The sequence below is a fragment of the Pleurodeles waltl genome, chromosome 4_1 (assembly GCF_031143425.1).
Source record: "Pleurodeles waltl isolate 20211129_DDA chromosome 4_1, aPleWal1.hap1.20221129, whole genome shotgun sequence".
NCBI classification, from domain to species: domain Eukaryota; kingdom Metazoa; phylum Chordata; class Amphibia; order Caudata; family Salamandridae; genus Pleurodeles; species Pleurodeles waltl.
In genome coordinates this window covers 803,722,116-803,739,435 of record NC_090442.1, presented here as the reverse complement: position 1 = coordinate 803,739,435, position 17,320 = coordinate 803,722,116, and the positions used below count along the sequence as shown (strand labels likewise).

Below are 17,320 nucleotides of genomic sequence, written 5' to 3'. Positions count from 1 at the left end.
CTCCGGCTCCCCGTCTTCTACTCTCCCCGTGCCTTTAACCCGGATATCTGGGTTGGGAAGCACTTCCGGGTCTGCTATTCCCTCGATGGTACCCCCGGGACACTTTCCAGCCGGCTCAGGGGTGTGGTGCTTAACCGTGGCGGTGATCGCCCGGTTACATATCCCTCCCCTCGATTGGGGCTGTTCCAGAGCCATCAGATAGCAGGATAAGTAGTCGGCATGACCCAATAACTCCCCCAGAAGGTGGCATACCTGTAAGGTAAAAGGTTGCAGTTCCATGAACCATCTCAGTATACGGTTGTTGGTATTTTTATGCTGTGAAAGCCATGTAAGAGGAGCATGGTCGGTATATAGAACAAAAGGACGTCCCAGAAGGTAGTACTGTAAGCTTTCTATAGCCCACTTGATGGCTAAACATTCCCTTTCATTAATGGGATAGCGTTGTTCCCGGGGTAGTAACTTACGACTGATGAAACCTATCGGATGACTTGTACCCTCATCTCCTTTTTGAAATAAAACTGCTCCCAGACCCACGTAACTTTGTAAATGGAAGGGGCGAAGGAAATCAGGACAACACAAAATTTGTTTGGTTGTGAGACACGTTTGTAGAGAAACATAACTTTGGTGTTGGGAGGGGGTCAACCTTGCTATTTTTGTGGGCTGACTCTTTTTTAGGAGGTCAGTCAAGGGAGCAGCTAGGGTTGAATAGTGGGGGATGAATCTCCGATAGTATCCCACCAAACTCAAAAAGGAGGTAGGTGGGGGTATACGAGTAATGGCTTCCACTTTATTTATCTGGGGTTTAATTAAGCCACCTCCTATGTGATATCCTAGATAGGAGATGTCGGTATAAGGTAGGCAACTTTTAGCGGGCTTAGCAGTTAATCCGGCATGGTGTAAAGCCGAAAAGATATTATTTAAGTGACTCAAGTGGTCTTCCCAGGTTTCGCTGTATATTACAATATCGTCCAAATATGCTGCTGCATATCTGGAGTATTGTCGTAACAGGGAATCCATAAGACGTTGAAACGTGGCTGGGGCACCATGTAATCCAAAATGAAGAACGTTAAAGTGGTAAAGCCCTGAGGATGTGGAGAACGCTGTTTTCTCTTTGTCTGCCGCTGCCAACGGGGTTTGCCAGTAGCCCTTTCTAAGATCAAGAGTAGACACATATTTGGCCTTTCCTAGTCTTTCTAATAGCTCATCAACCCTGGGAAGTGGATATGTGTCAAATTGGGATATAGCGTTGACTTGTCGAAAATCAATGCAGAAATGGACCGAGCCATCAGGTTTGGGGACTAATATCACTGGGGAGCACCAGGGGCTATTAGAGGGTTCTCTAATCCCCATGCGTAGCATTTTTTCTATTTCTTCCTCTACCAATATCTTCCGTGCTTCTGGTATGCGATATGGTCTCAGACCTTTCCTGGTAGTGTTTTAATATGGTGGTGTACTATTGTAGTCATCCCTGGTTGAGTAGAGAGTAATTTGTCATGGTGGGAGAGGAGTTGTGTTAACTGGTCCTGTTGTCTGGGCGAGCAGTGTGTATTCCTCTGAGGTTCTTCCGATTTGGGGCTTAAATCGGTAGGACACCGCCCAATGTCGAGTTCTTTTACTGTATTAATTAGACACCCTGCTACCGGTGCTCTTGTAGAAGAAGGGGGTTCTTCCCATTTCTTTAAGAGATTTATGTGAAAGATTTGAGTTCTTTTTGGGTTTTCTGTCATCTCAATGGTATAGGTAACAGGAGTTATGGCTCCTAGAACCTTATAGGGTCCTTGCCACCGAGCTAGTAGCTTATTTTCGGGGCTGGGTAAAGGGACAAGAACTTTGTCTCCCCTATTTAAGGTATGCATCTGGGCGTTCCTGTCATACTAACGTTTTTGTTTGTTTTGGGCCTTCTCTAGGTTTTCTCTTACATCCTCCCATACCGATTGAATTTGGGTTTTTAAGTCACTGGTATACTCTAAAAGGGATGTTTCTCCCCCTTCCTCCTCTTCCCGCATTTCAACTGCCATATCTAGTAGGGTTCGGGGTTGTCGCCCAAAGACTAATTCAAATGGACTATGCACGGTAGAGGCTTGTACACGTGTCCTAATTGCATAGAGAGCTAAGGGTAACCTTTTATCCCAATCTTTACTAGAATCAGATGCTGATATTTTTAAAAGAGTTTTTAGGGTGCGGTTGTATCTTTCTACTAGACCGTCAGTTTGTGGATGATATACTGCGGTTCTTAGATGTTTGATATCTAGAAGCTGGCAGATCTGTGTCATTAAGTTTGACATAAACTGTGTTCCTTGGTCAGTTAGTATTTCTTTAGGAAAACCTACTCGGGAAAAGAAACCGATCATGGCGTTTGCTACGCTCTTTGTTATATTACTGGTTAGGGGAATGGCCTTGGGCTACCTGGTGGCACAGTCTACCAAGACTAGTATATATCTATAACCCTTTGAAGAAGGTATGAGGGGTCCTACTATGTCCATCCCAACTCGGGAAAATGGGAACGTTGATGATAGGTAATGGTTGTAAGGGAACCCTTTTCCTAGGTCCAGGATCGATAAACTGACATTTGGGGCATTGTTGGCAAAACCTCCGGATCTGCGAAAACACTCCTGGCCAATAAAATCTTCCTAACAGATACTCTTTGTTTTTTTCCCTACTGTAGTGGCCCCCTCCTGGCTGACTATGGGCTAAATGTAAGACCTGGAGCCGATAAGGCTCGGGAACAAGCAATTGTTTCTTTTCTTGGTTGTCAGGGTTTGTGATCCTATATAACAGGTTCTTATATATGGAAAAAGAGGGTCCCTTTTCTCCAGGGTTTTAGGTCGGGCGGCTCTCCAGACATTAAGGAGAGTGGGATCTTCCCTCTGACAAGAGCGAAAAGGAGGAAGACTTGTGAAAGCGATGACTTATGTAATTACCCTGGCCGGTTCAATGTCTTTAGAGGCATATAGGGGGTGCCACCGACCACGGGAGCACCGCCAACAGGCTGGCGGTGCTCCAACGAGCATTCTGACCGCGGCGGTTCAGCCGCGGTCAGAAGCGGAAAGTCAGCGATCTCCCGCCGACTTTCCGCTGCTCGTTTGAATCCTCCATGGCTGCGGACCGCGCTCCGCAGCCATGAGGATTCTGACCCCCCCTACCGCCATCCTGTTCATGGCGGGAAAGCCGCCATGAACAGGATGGCGGTAGGGGGGGTCGCGGGGCCCCTGGGGGCCCCTGCCATGCCCATGCCAATGGCATGGGCACGGCAGGGGCCCCCGTAAGAGGGCCCCGCAAGGTATTTCAGTGTCTGCCTTGCAGACACTGAAATACGCGACGGGTGCTACTGCACCCGTCGCACCTTCCCACTCCGCCGGCTCGATTACGAGCCGGCATCCTCGTGGGAAGGGAGTTTTTCCCTGGGCTGGCGGGCGGTCTTTTGGAGACCGCCCGCCAGCCCAGGGAAAAACTCATAATACCCTCCGCGGTCTTCTGACCGCGGAGCGGTATTATGGGGGCGGAATTCTGGCGGGCGGCCTCCGCCGCCCGCCAGAATTAGAATCAGCCCCATAGTCTTTTTGTTTCCCTTTTCTCGTTCTTGCTCGGTTTATATCGTGTTGTAGTTGTTTGTATTGCTTCGGTAGCAAAAGGGGCTTCTTCCCACCAGGGATCGCTTTCTTCGGTTTTTCGGGTACTGTCTAAAAGAGCAGCAAAGTGTATATAATCGGTTCCAATTATAGCCTCTTCTACTAGACGGTCCACTGCTCTCATTCTGACCTTGGATCCTTTTCCATCCCATGTAAGCGAGACCCACATCATGGGATATTCCCTGGACTCTCCATGAATACAGCAGATAGTTACTGCGACACCTGGAGTGAGGGCGTTTTTGTTGATCAGATCGGCTCTAATAACTGACTGGCTACAGCCACAATTGATTAGCGCTAGGGTTTTCCATCCGTTGATCGTCAACTCTTTTTGTATTGCTTATCCTAATTTCCTATGTAATATATACGGCCTCGGGTAATGCCTATCTCCATGAGTTCAGGTTTGTAGATCTTTTGGGGACATACACGTGCGATATGCCCCCACTCCCCACAACTATAACATTGAGGTTGTTGTAAGGGAGGTCTCTCCACCACTCGGGGTTTTACAGTATCTTCGGGTGCTTTCCTTCCCATGGAGGGGAACTGACCAACGATCAGACGGGATGGAGTAGGGGGTCACGCGATGGAGTGGGTTTTTAAATTCCATGGAATGATGATAGGCACACGCTAACTCAATGATGGTTGAAGTATCTGGATTAGGATGTTGTTTAATCCAGTTGCGGGTGGACGCAGGTAGAGCTTCCAGGTATTGTTCCAACAATATGGCTTCTATAATGTCCTCATGATTAGTTCCTGTGGGTCCCAACCACTTAAGACCCAGATCTTTTACCCGGAAATACAAAGCCCTGGGGTTTTTTGAAGGCCCCCATTTAGCCTTCCTGAATCGAAGTCGGTAGTGTTCTGTGTCGAATCCTACCTGTTCGAATATGCGTTTCTTGATATACTGATAGGGTGTTTTACCTCCAGGGTTCATGGCCTGGTAAGCCGCCTGGAGGGTACTGGTTAATAGAGGGGCTATGTATTGCCCCACCGATCCTGGGGCCAGGTGGCGGAGGTAGCGACTCTTTCAAAGTTTGTAAAAAAAAGGCGTCCAGGTCTTCGCCTTCCTGGTATCTTTGTAACACTCAGCTAGGGACGTTGGGGTGAACCCTTTTAGCAGCAATGGTAACCGTCAATGTCTTTAAGGCGTTCTCATGGACCAACTGATTGTTGGCCATAATGGTCGCCTGACTTTTGAGAGCACTTTGAAGGGCTTCCCGTTCCGTTTTAGCTTCTTTCTGTTGCTCTTCCCAAACTATCTGGAGGTGTTTTTGTCCCTCCGTTAATTGTTGCATCATATCCGCTATGGTGGGTGTACCCTCCATTTTGGGTTGTCCTTTGACCCGGTATTTGTCTTTCAGAATCCCACTTCTGACACCACTGTGCTGGGTTCCCGTTATGACTTGGGCTATGGTTATAAATTATTCCTATTACACCAGGGACTGTTTGCACGTGCTCTTTATTTGCTTCTTGGTAAAGGATAACACATATATGTTTGAGATATTGTTTATCTCCTTAGGTAATGTCCTGGTGTTTTCCTTGATCTTTGTCACAGGGAATATTATATTTTCTTCTTCTTTCAGGTCTTCCTCATCTGGGTGTCGTGGTCAAGATATTGTGACCTTCAGGGTGATACTGGACCTCTCCGTCCCATGATAGTGGTGGCCGGTCCCCAAAGAAAATGAAAAGAACAGGTGAGTGTGGGTCTTTGGGGACTATTTATTATGGGAGGGTTAGTAGGCGGGGTTGCGAGGGTAGGGGAGGTGCAGGGTGTGAGAGGGTCAGGCTTTTAGGTGTACCGCAATCCCCCAGTGAGCTTAATTTCTAACATAGGGCAATTCTCTTTCTTTTGTTGGAGGGTGATTATTTTCACCGCTCCCTCCACGTGAATTGAAGGTAAGTGTGCACTCTGTTAAACTTTCCTCTTCCCAGTCCCTTCCACCTGATCCCTCCCCTGCTTTCCCCCCTCGCTCCTGCCCCGAATCCACCTAGGTAAGAAATTTACCCGGAGGCACGATCGTACCTGTGTTAGCCACGTTCCTCCAGAGACGTGGCGGCGCTGGTCGTGTCTCCCGTCGGTCTCCGTGGGCGTCTCTAGGGTTCCTTCGAGGCTTCCCAGGGTGGCTGGATTCCCTTGTCCTTCTTCTGCTTCCTCGTGGCCTTTCTCTGTCGGCTCTGCTCCTTTTCTTTCCTCCGTCTCCATTGTCCTCTCGTCCTCCGGCTCCGTCCCTTCTCCGTCCTCTAGCTTGAGCGATCCTCTCCTCTCCGGCTCCCCGTCTTCTACTCTCCCCGTGCCTTTAACCTGGATATCTGGGTTGGGAAGCACTTCCAGGACTTCTATTCCCTCGACGTTACCCCCGGGGCACTTTCCAGCTAGCTCAGGGGTGTGGCGCTTAACCGTGGCGGTGATCGCCCGGTTACATGGCCACACTGTACTTACAATGTCTAAGAATAGACTTAGACACTGTTGGGGCATATTGCTCATGCAGCTATGCCCTCCCCTGTGGTATAGTGCACCCTGCCTCAAGGCTGTATGGCCTGCTAGAGGGGTGACTTATCTATGCCACAGGCAGTATTTTGTGGGCATGGCATCTTGAGGGGGATGCCATGTCGACTTTGCCTTTTTCTCCCTACCAACACACACAATCTGCAATGGCAGTGTGCATGTGTTAGGTGATGGGTCCTTTAGGGTGGCACAACACATGCTGCAGCCCTTAGGGACCTTCCCTGGTCATAGGGCCCTTGGTAACACTGGTACCTTTTTACAAGGGACTTATCTGTGTGCCAGGGGTGTGCCAATTGTGGAAACAATGCTAAATTTGTAGTGAAAGAACACTGGTGCTGGGGCCTGGTTAGCAGGGTCCCAGCACACTTCCCAGTCAAGTCAGCATCAATATCAGGCAAAAAGTGGGGGGTAGCTGCAACAGGGAGCCATTTTTCTACACATATAACTTGAAGTGTAAATATAAAACATGAGCAATGTATATTTGTAAGCATTTTCAGTTTAACATTAGTGCAAACGTAGTAATCCTTTAGTCTTCGCAGTGATTATATTCCATTTATCATTAATATATTCAATGTGTGTCTTAATCATCATGTTGAATATAAATGCATATTTGTGAAATGGTGACATGCAAAGGATGGAGTCTAAATTGCTCTACACCAAAGGTCAATTTTATTCTGTGTTTAATAACCTGTGATTTAAGCCTATAGTACAACTGCAGTTTGTTTCATGTTTTTCATACAGACTGGACTAGACCTTGTCTTACCTTAGGCAAATCATGAAGGTGTTTAAGAAGTTTCTGTAAATGAAGAATGTTTTGCATATAAGCATTGTAGGCACAGCGGTTTCTGTGTCATTGTGGCAAGACCTTACACAGCTCAGCATAGTAGACATAACCATGTCTTTAACATTACTGATGCGTCGTTATACAGCTCAGCATTGTAGACCCACTTGTTTCTATGTATGCCAATAGGGCACTTGAATTAAATTGAATTGAATTGATAGGGCGTTTGCAGTTCAGCATTGTAGATATAGCCATGTTTGTGACAATATTGGTAGGACATTTTACAGCTCAGCCTTGTAGCTGCAGCAGTTCCTGTGTCACTGCCGGAAGGATGTTTTGCAGTACAGCAGTTTTGACACAGCCATAGTTGCAATGGCTACCCATTGTGTCATTGGCCATAAAGAGAAGGATGTGGGCCTACTGGCTTCTGTTTGAATTGCTAGATACAGTGATAATCAAGATTTGGTGGGCCCATCAATCTTCTGTGGGGGCACATTCACAACAGTGCTTTGTACTTGTAAACCTAGCACAACTAACCAGGTTTTTTTTTACTACTGAGGTACTCATTAGTGTATGACACGTGCAGTGCACACATTACCTCACCAGTTGCAAGGGAACCAGGCTGGTAAAGTGCAATGTCCTCTTCTTTGTGACTTGCAGTGAAATGCACGAGTATATGACGACTGCTAAAAGCATTTCAGGGTTGCAAACTGCAGATGACTGGCACAAACCATTCACAAACTAGAAGCTGCGCATTTCAGCCAGAATGCACTGTGGGTGTATGGGCAGGGGTGTAGACAACTGCGTGGTTCGCCTATTGCAACTTTGATGTTGTGCCACTAATAGTGGCATCCTGTCTCCCGCCTTTAGAAGAGTCAGTGTCTGTAATGACTTCAAACTGCAAATGTGTATGCAATCTGATAGTCTTCTAGTTGCAGATTCCTTACCTTAGAATTTTCTCCAGGCGTCAGACTGGATCCAGAGATTTTTTTCTTTGAGCAATACCCTTGTGCGTCCGTAGGTGGCATTGGTCGACTCTGCGGGCACTGTTGGCATCGTAGTCGCCATGATGATGTCGGGAGTAGTACATAGTCCGCCTCAGCGCAGTGACGTCAGTTATTTTCTTTCCACACCATGCGCTGATCAGGAGAGAGCTACCCTGGTCTCTTTTTGACAGAGTTCGACCATTTTGTCGAGTTTTTTGATGGGTTTTTGGTGTGTCGTGATGTCCCAGAAGACCGGTTTCAAGCCGTGCGAGGACTGTCACCGCATGATGTTGGTGACAGATCTGCATCAGGTCTGTTTGTGGTGCTTGGAGCGTGACCACGACCCGACGTCGCACTCTTGACTCTGCGTAGGTTCGGGTCTAGCTTGAAGGGAAGGTCTTGAGTCCGTTCACTGAGCCACAACTATTCTTCTTCCTCCAAGTCTTTGGGCACAGGTATGAAGAAGAAGTCAAAGCGGTCTTGTCGCCCTTCGACTTCACCCCTTCGCTCGGCTGATGCGACGCAGGAGGAGCGTCAACGCTGAAGGTCTCTGTCTTTGGGCCTGCTTCTGGGTCTGCTCTGCGCTTCCCTGAATTTCCAGGAGCTGGAGCGAACCCTGCCCAATTAAAGGAGTTTTATGAGGGCCATGCGCCTCAGTTTTGGGCAGGCCGACCCCAATACAGCGCCTTTGGGCCCAAGGGCTTTGGTCGGTGGACCTTTGGGTTCCGTGCTGGGGGCTTCGGCACCAGCCACCGAGGTCCCCTCCGGATCCACTCGCGGATCCGCACCAACACCGTTCATACCATTGAGACCTTCCTCGGCGCAGGTTCGATTGTCGATGCTCCCAACGTTGGTGGTGCCCACCATCGACGTAGACCTGATCCTCGTCCCTGACGACTCGGATTCGGATTCGGAACGGCATCGACCGATGCCACCTCGGTCGTCCATGGGGCCTACTCACCAGAGGTCACATTTGGACCCTTTTCTTTATGGGTATGAATACGGGGAAGGATTGGAGGGGTCCCTGGACTCTCACGGATAACAGAATGACCCATGTTTGGGCTGGGCACAGGAAATGGGTGAGGCCATTGGACTGGACACTTCTCCAAGTGCTGGCATGCTATCTCCTCCTACTGTGGCAACACAAAAGGATGATGGACGGAGTGCTGAACAATGCAAACACTCACCCCCAGTCACAGATCTGTGTTTAATCCAACATTCTTTTGCTCACCATGCCACCCCAGTTTGGACCCAGCCATATGCAAATCAGTCTTGACCCTGTTCCTCATGAGAACAGTCCAGCCACTGGACCGGAAACAAGCATCCTGGTACCAGTTTTAGGGTTTCACCCTTCATCAGCCAGGCTAGCTTGAATCCAGTGGCACAGTGAGCAAGGGACTCACGTCTGGGCATACCCTTCCCACTTGGGGCAACTTTAGCAACACAAAAGGATGATGGACGGAGTGCTAAACAATGCAAACACTCACCCCCTGTCACAGATCTGGGTTTCATCCATCGTTCTTTTGCTCACCACACCACCCCAGTTTGGACCCAGCCATAGGCAAATCAGTCTTGACCCTGTTCCTAATGGGAACAGTCCAGCCCGAACTGCCAAGCCAGGTCCTCACTGGACCGGAAACAAGCATCCTGGGCCCAGTTTCAGGGTTTCACCCTTCATCAGCCAGGCTAGCTTGAATCCAGTGGCACAGTGAGCAAGGGACCCACGTCTGGGCATATCCTTCCCACTTAAGCGCAACTTTAGCAACACAAAAGTGTCTACAGTGGAGCGAGCGACTTATGCTATGGTGGTCAGTTTAGCGGCTGAGGTCCTTGGATTTCAGCTGACTACTGTACAGGTCAGGTCAAATTTCCTGACAGAAGTGCTTCAGCCAGGAGCTTCCACATCTGAGCCCCTTTTGCCATTCAGTGAAGCCCTCACCGATGTCCTCTTGGGTACTTGGTCCAAACCCGACACAGAGGCTCCTGTGAACAGAACTACCGCAAGCCACCATCGGCCCTACCCGAACCACCATAAATTCCTGACCCAACACCCGACCCCTGAGAGTCTCCAGTGGGCGCAGCATCAGGGAAATCTCTCTGACATGGTCTAGATTTCAAAGGGGACTGCAAAAGACCTGCAGTGGTGGCTTGTGAACCCGCATTGGGTCCACGGCAGATCCCTCTCCATTCCCCAGCCAGATCTATCCATAGTGACAGATGCGTCACTTCTGGGTTGGGGTGGCCACATGGGAGCTCAAAGACGTCGGGGCTCCATATCAATCTTCTGGAGCTCTGGGCGATCAGGCTTGCGTTGAAAGCATTTCTTCCCTCTCTCAAAGGGAAAGTAGTGCAAGTGTTCATGAGCAATACTACTGCCATGTGGTATTGCAACAAACAGGGCGGAGTAGGGTCCTGGACCCTTTGTCAGGAGGCACTACTCCTCTGGACAAGGCTGAAACATCAGGGCATTACCCTGGTGGTTCAACATCTGGCGGGCCGTCTGAACGCCAGAGCGGCCAAACTCTGCCGTCGATGCACAGCCGATCATGAATGGTGTACCCACCCGGAGGTGACACAAGGTCTCTTTAAGCAGTGGGCAGAGCCTTGGTTAGATCTATTTGCCTCAGGAGAGAGTGTGCAATGTCAGCTGTTTTGGGTGTTGGAGTTTCCAAGGCGGCACTCGCTCGTAGACACTAAGGGGGTCATTCCGACCCTGGCGGTCAAGGACCGCCGGGGCCGGGGATGCGGGAGCACCGCCAACAGGCTGGCGGTGCCCCGCCGGGCATTCTGACCGCGGCGGTTTGGCCGCGGTCAGACAAGGAAAACCGGCGGTCTCCCGCCGGTTTTCCGCTGCCCTTGGAATCCCCCATGGCGGCGCAGCTTGCTGCGCCAACATGGGGGATTCTGACACCCCCTACCGCCATCCTGTTCCTGGCGGTTCGCCCGCCAGGAACAGGATGGCGGTAGGGGGTGCCGTGGGGCCCCTGGGGGCCCCTGCAGTGCCCATGCCAATTGCATGGGCACCGCAGGGGGCCCCGTAAGAGGGCCCAACTGTGTATTTCAGTGTCTGCAATGCAGACACTGAAATACGCGACGGGTGCAAACTGCACCCGTCGCACATACCCACTCCGCCGGCTCCATTCGGAGCCGGCTTCCTCGTGGGGAGGGGTTTCCCGCTGGGCTGGCGGGCGGCCTCCTGGCGGTCGCCCGCCAGCCCAGCGGGAAAGCCTGAATGGCCTCCGCCGTCTTTCGACCGCGGAGCGGCCATATGGCGGTTCCCGCCAGGCGGGCGGTGACTGCCGCCCGCCGGCCTCGGAATCAGGCCCTAAGTCTTGAGTGGAACGCCGACCTCCTTTCTGCCTATACCTCTTCTGCCCAGAGTTTTCAAGAAGATCAGAAAGGTCCGGGCCCAAGTTATCTTGGTGGCTCCGGACTGGGCACAGAGAGTATGGTATCCAGAGCTATTGAGCATGGCCACCGATCCTCCACTCAGACTGCTTCTTCGGGTGGATCTTCTGTCACAGCAACAGGGGACGGTTCTCCAACCGAACCTGTCCAATCTCCACCTTCATGCATGGAGATTGAGGGGGTGCAGTTGTTATCTTTGCAGCCAAGTGTCCCTCCACCAAAACGGTATATGCCTGTCATTGGCATAAATTTGTGGCATGGTGTAACAACAGATCTGTTGATCCCCTCTCTGCTCCTCTATCTGAAGTTCTTTTGTTCATTCTATCTTTGGCCAGGCAAGGCTCTGCTTAGGGCACCCTTAAAGGGTATTTATCGGCTATTTCGGCCTTTCCTATGCTACCTGGTCAGCCCTCACTCTTTAAATCTCTTATTGTCAATCAATTCCTTAAAGGTCTTACCCATTTATTTCCTCCCATTCCATTTATCATGCCTCAGTGGGACCTCAATCTTGTCCTTACCTAATTAATGTGTACTCCCTTTGAGCCGATGCACAATTGTCCTTTACAGCTCCTCACTTTCAAAACTGTCTTTCTTGTTGCCATCACTTCTGCTTGCAGAGTGAGTGAGCTTCAACTTCTTTCTTCAAAGCTTCCATTCTTGTCTGTGCACCCTGACCAAGTGGTGTTGTGCCCTAAGACTTCCTTCCTTCCCAAGGTTGTTAAGCCTTTTCATGTGGGCCAGTCCATCACCTTGCCTACTTTTTACACACCCCCACATCCTTCCCATGAGGAGGAGAGATTTCACCATTTGGACCCAAAAAGAGCGTTGGGTTTCTATCTAAATCGCACTAAAGATTTCCAGGTGGACAATCAACTCTGTCAAGCAAGTGGGTGCAAAGAAAGGAAAGGTGGTGCAAAAACATACCATTCCTTGGTGGGTACTTCTTTGCATAAAGATGTGCTTTACTTTGGCCAAAAAGCAACCCCCTGAGGGCTTGTGCTCTCATTTCACCAGAGCAACTGCTATTCCACTGCGTTAGCACGTGGAGTCCCTGCACACGTTTGCTAAACATTACTGCCTGGACAGTCTGGTCCATTGGGATGGCTACTTTGGGCGTTCGGTCCTGCAGGACTTTCTAGTATGACCTTGCTTTGCAGCCCACCTCCGAGGATGCATTGCTTTGGTATCTATTCTAAAGAAAGGAATCTGCAACTAGAAGACTTTATCAGATGTACAAGTTACTTACCTTCGGTAACAAAATATCTGGTAGACACATATTCTAGTTGCAGATTCCTTACCGACCCACCCATCCTCCCCACTTGCGAACTGACTTCTAGGGACAGGGATTCCCCCTTGAGGTCCTTAGCTCTGGCACGCCAAATTCAGTGTTCTTAGCAGCCCAGCACTTTGGCATGGAAAGTCGTTAAAAGAAACTGACGTCACTGAGCTGAGGCAGTGTTTATGTAGTACTCCTGATGTCATCGCTGTGACTATGACGCCCTCGGAGTTGACCGATGCCACCTACCGATGCACAAGGGTATTGCTAGAAGAAAAAATCTCTGGATCCAGTCTGACGCCTGGGGGAAATTCTAAGGTAAGGAATCTGCAACTAGATGGCTCTACCAGATATTTTGTTACCTAAGGTAAGTAACTTGTACATCAGGCTTGCTGCCCCCTGCAGGGCCCCGCAAATGCATTTGCTGCTGTTCACCGTGCAGAATCTATCCTGGTTAATTTTAGTGGGCGATCCATGTGTTTCCCTGTGCACACCTCCTTTTCACAGCTATATATATATTGGTGAATGCTTTACTGCACAGAGGGTGCGATTGCTCATTACATTCCACTGCAAAGCAACCAGCACTTTAAGCAGATTTGTTACGTTTTAGCATTTTTTTTTTCTTCTGAATTTTACATTTATTTGAAATGGAATATGTTTATCTTATTCTTTAGGTTGGGTTCAACATCACACCAGAGGAAGGATCCATCTATAATCCAATTTTTACAGCGTTGCCTTGAAAAGCACTCAGAGGATTTAAATCAAATTGGCTTCTAGACCAGTAAAGAACCTCCTTTGGAGAAAGCATTTTACACAATGAAAGCATACAGTAAAAATGTCTGCTTTTCCGTTTTTACCATTCAAGCACCTACGTGCTAGCTGCTGTCGAGGATATCGAGGTAATGTATCTGAGATTCGAATGTTGTATTAAAATGTAGACGCGTGCTGTTTTTGTCGTAGCTCTCATAAACTACACATAGGATATAATATACTAAGAGTGAGGTGAGCAATTGTGTGACACTTTATCCTGCTGTCTCTCGTGCAATACCTGTGCAGCACTGTGCGGTTTCCGACACACACACACACACACACACAAACACACACACCAACCAACTTGATTGTGATGTGTGAAATAGACTGTGTGGATTTGCACTTACGTGAAGTTGTGAGGCTGAGACAAGCTGTTACAAGAATGGCGTTTAGGCAGTGAGCCATGCTATGACTTTCTCCACATAGGTTCATAGAAAAGGTTCTCCATAATTTTGTGGGTATTGTTGTTGTTGCATTGAGGTATAATTCTCTTCTTCCTTAGCACCAGAGAGTACCAGAGAGTATTTCAGGACATCTCTGCGAGCGACCAGTCTCTCTATATGTCCGTCTTACAGCTGTGTGCTTTCATTGGCGACTCTCTGCACTTTCCTTTTAAACGGTTCGATATGAAGCAGGTGCATAACTCCTGCTTGTGAAGGAAGGCGTCCTAATTTCTACTCCTGTTACACAAATGAAAGGTTGCCAGGCTGCTGTCTGCATAATAACTATTGAGAAGTCGCTAAAAAGGAAGAGGAAGTCTTCAGTGAGCTTGGTTACTCCGTTCTGCAATTAGCAGCTTTCTGATTGCTCATACTTCTATGAAAATCACATACTATGGCAATTATCAGGCCTCCTATTGTGCACAGGAGTAGGTCTGATGGAGATCACGTCTCTGCCCTTTGTTAGCAAGGCGTCCTCGTGGCAAAACCGCAGGGAATTATTTATTCCTGCAGCTGGTTCTCTGTGTTAACTGCTAACAATCCGAGGAATATGTCATGCTCTGCACGGCTCCTCCAGATTGTGTACTGTGAACGTCTTTAGCACATTCTGACCACTGATCACCCACCTCAGTGCCCGGTCACTTAGGACGTTCATGTTTTGAACCTCTATATGCCAAATAGTTCATGTTAAGCTATCAATAGCTGCCCAGGTGCTTCTTCCCTCTCTCTTCTTGATCACATCTCTCATATATCTTTGTCTAGTTCACTTAGACTTGACTTTTTTTCTTCTCCACCTTGTCTCCTATTAGCCCTTCTCTATTTGCACCTATTCTTTATCTACGTATATTTTCCTGAACTGCACCTGTCCGTTATCCTTTCGTCCTCTATCATCTCTCTTTTATCATTTCTGTTAGTAGTTCCTTGCTTGTCTGGCTGCAGAATCAATCAATCAATTTTTGTAAAATACGGCTACTCACCCCTGAGGGTCTCAAGGTGCTGGGGGGTGGCGGGGAGGAGAGAGAAGGGTGGAGCCTCATCCGAAGAGCCACATCTTGAGGTTCTTCCTGAAGATGGTGAGTGATTTTCTTTGTCTGAGGCTGGTATGTATCAATCCATGGACAATATTGTGCCTGGATTTCACCAGGATGTTTTGCTGAGCATGGAAACGTCAATCAAATATATTGTCCTGTTACTCTCACCAACCTTAATTAAGGTACCAAAAGATATTTTTCTGGATGACTGTGGGTGGATGCTGGGTGGACCATGTCTTTAGATTATTTCACTAGATGAACGTTTGAAGAATATTGAAGAGGGGTAACTGAGGGCCAGATGTAGGAAGAAAACATTTTGCGAGGTGCAAATTGCGAGTACTAGCGACTCGCAATTTGCACCTCGCAAAATGTTATGCAGAAAGGTGTCTCAGACACCTTCTGCGACTCGCTTTGGGGTGAATATTCATGAGGTGGGTCGCAGTTTGCGACCCCATAGCGAGTCTAGGCACTCACGGGGATGGTGGCCTGCTGGAGACAGCAGACCACCATGTCCGTGACTGCTTTTGAATAAAGCATATTTTTTTTTTCTCTTTGCAGCCCGTTTTCCTTAAAGGAAAACGAGCTGCAAATAGAAAAAATACCAAAACCTTTTTGTTTCGTTTTTTTTTTGCATTCACAAAGGGGAAGGGGTCCCACGGGGACCCCTTCCCGTTTGCGAATGAGTTACCATCCACTTCAAGTGGATGGTAACTGCGAGTTGATTTGCGACCGCTTTCGCGGTCACAAATCAACTCTACATCGCGATGCGGTCGCAAATAGGAATGGCACACCCCTTTCTATTTGCGAGTCGGAAACACATTTTGCTAGTCGTTACCGACTCGCAAAATGTGTTTTTGCATTGTGTGAGGCCTTTTGCGCCCCGCAAACAGCGTTTTTTGCCATTTGCGAGGCGCAAAAGGCTGCTTACATCTGGCCCTGAGTCACTTCTATTCCACAATAATGAAAAGTGTTTCTTTAATTATCTCTATGTACAGAGGACACTTTCTTCCGCTGACCGTTTCAAGCCCATCCCGACAAGGCGTTTAAGAATAAACCACATTGTAATATTTCTTCTATTTGATACAATGCAGAGACCTTCCCCGTAGGGCAGATTCAGAAATTCAAAATTAGGGATCAGCTTTCGCAAAGCTTGTATATTTGACAGGCTTTGCACCAGGCCCCATACATTAGGCCTGGTGCAACTTAGCATTGTGTGTGGCTGCAAATTTAGCTGCCAAGGGTGAGAAGTGAAGTGCAAATCTTAACATTAGCTATAGGTCAGTAAATCAGAATAATATATAATGTGGACTTGCTTAGTGCTTTAGTGAGTTAAAATAAGATTTTACAGCTCTTAATTTTTGGAATATCGATAATGGGAATAAACAATTTACAAATAGGAGTGAACCTCCCATCTGTTCCGCTGTTGTGATTTATTTGTAATGCCTAAATGTCTGTTTTCGGTGACTCCTATCCTGTAATAGCAACCATATATTTAACAATAGATTATTTTGCTGGACCTAAAGTGTTTGATTTTGTTTCCTATTACTGCTTAGGGCTCGTCTAAGTGAAGTATGTTCAGGCTTGCCTATGTTATTATGACCACAGCTTGTGAGTTGGTTTGTGGAAGTAAATTGTATCTTGTTTACTATAGTTTTTGGAAGCATTGATCTGAACAACTTATAGCTGGGATAACGTCACAATACATTATTGGTCACATGGGAAGCCAGCCTGTCCGCTAGCCACGTGCAGCTCTTGCAGGTTCAGATGGGCTACCCGGCATAAAACGTCGATGGAGTGGATGTACCATTTGCATTGTTTTGTTTCTCGAACTCTTCTTCATCAGCCATGTTGCCTTGTCTGCAAATGCTGAGATGCAATAACCTTACAGATGTTATTTTGAAGGGGTAACTGATTCAGGGGAGATTTTCAGATTTCTGAATGACTAGAACTGCCAAACTATTAGGTGATTGTCAGGTTGTCCAAAAGTATGAATTAGATGGACCCAATCAGGAAGTAGATCTTCGTGTATTTATTTTATTAATTTAGTTTTTCTTTGTTTGGTATAGCTGAACCTATCTTCAAGGGGCAGTGGAGCATGGTACAATATAATTGTAGAAGAAGCATGTCAGTCATGAGCTGCTTTATATTTTATTTGTGTTTGTGGGTGCCCTTGTGTTGATGTGAGAGTGCTAGTGTATGCATAGGTAAGGTATGGTTGAAACCAGATTACAGAAGCCTGAATGTAAAGGGAAAAAATAGAAACAAGAAGTTGGAAATGTTCACTATATAGTTGTTTTTAATTTATATTTTATGTATTCACTCTTTTCTGCCTTGAGTATATATACTTTTGTTTATTTGGAGTTGTGTATTTCACTTAGAACTTTTATTAAAACTGCAATCATTATGAGATTCACAATGGCTTTGCAGTTGCGGAAAAAGAAACTTGGACTATTGCA

The 17,320-nt window shown here is 47.7% G+C and overlaps 1 long non-coding RNA gene across 2 annotated transcripts in view; it reads left to right on the top strand.

The window, feature by feature from the left end:
- Positions 1-17,320, top strand: part of LOC138288184 (uncharacterized) — a 354,981-nt gene that overhangs the window by 274,892 nt on the left and 62,769 nt on the right. For both annotated transcript variants that reach the window (XR_011202356.1, XR_011202355.1), the window contains exons 11-12: positions 5,210-5,320; positions 13,258-13,482. This is a non-coding gene — a long non-coding RNA (uncharacterized lncRNA). The remainder of the gene's footprint in view (positions 1-5,209; positions 5,321-13,257; positions 13,483-17,320) is intronic.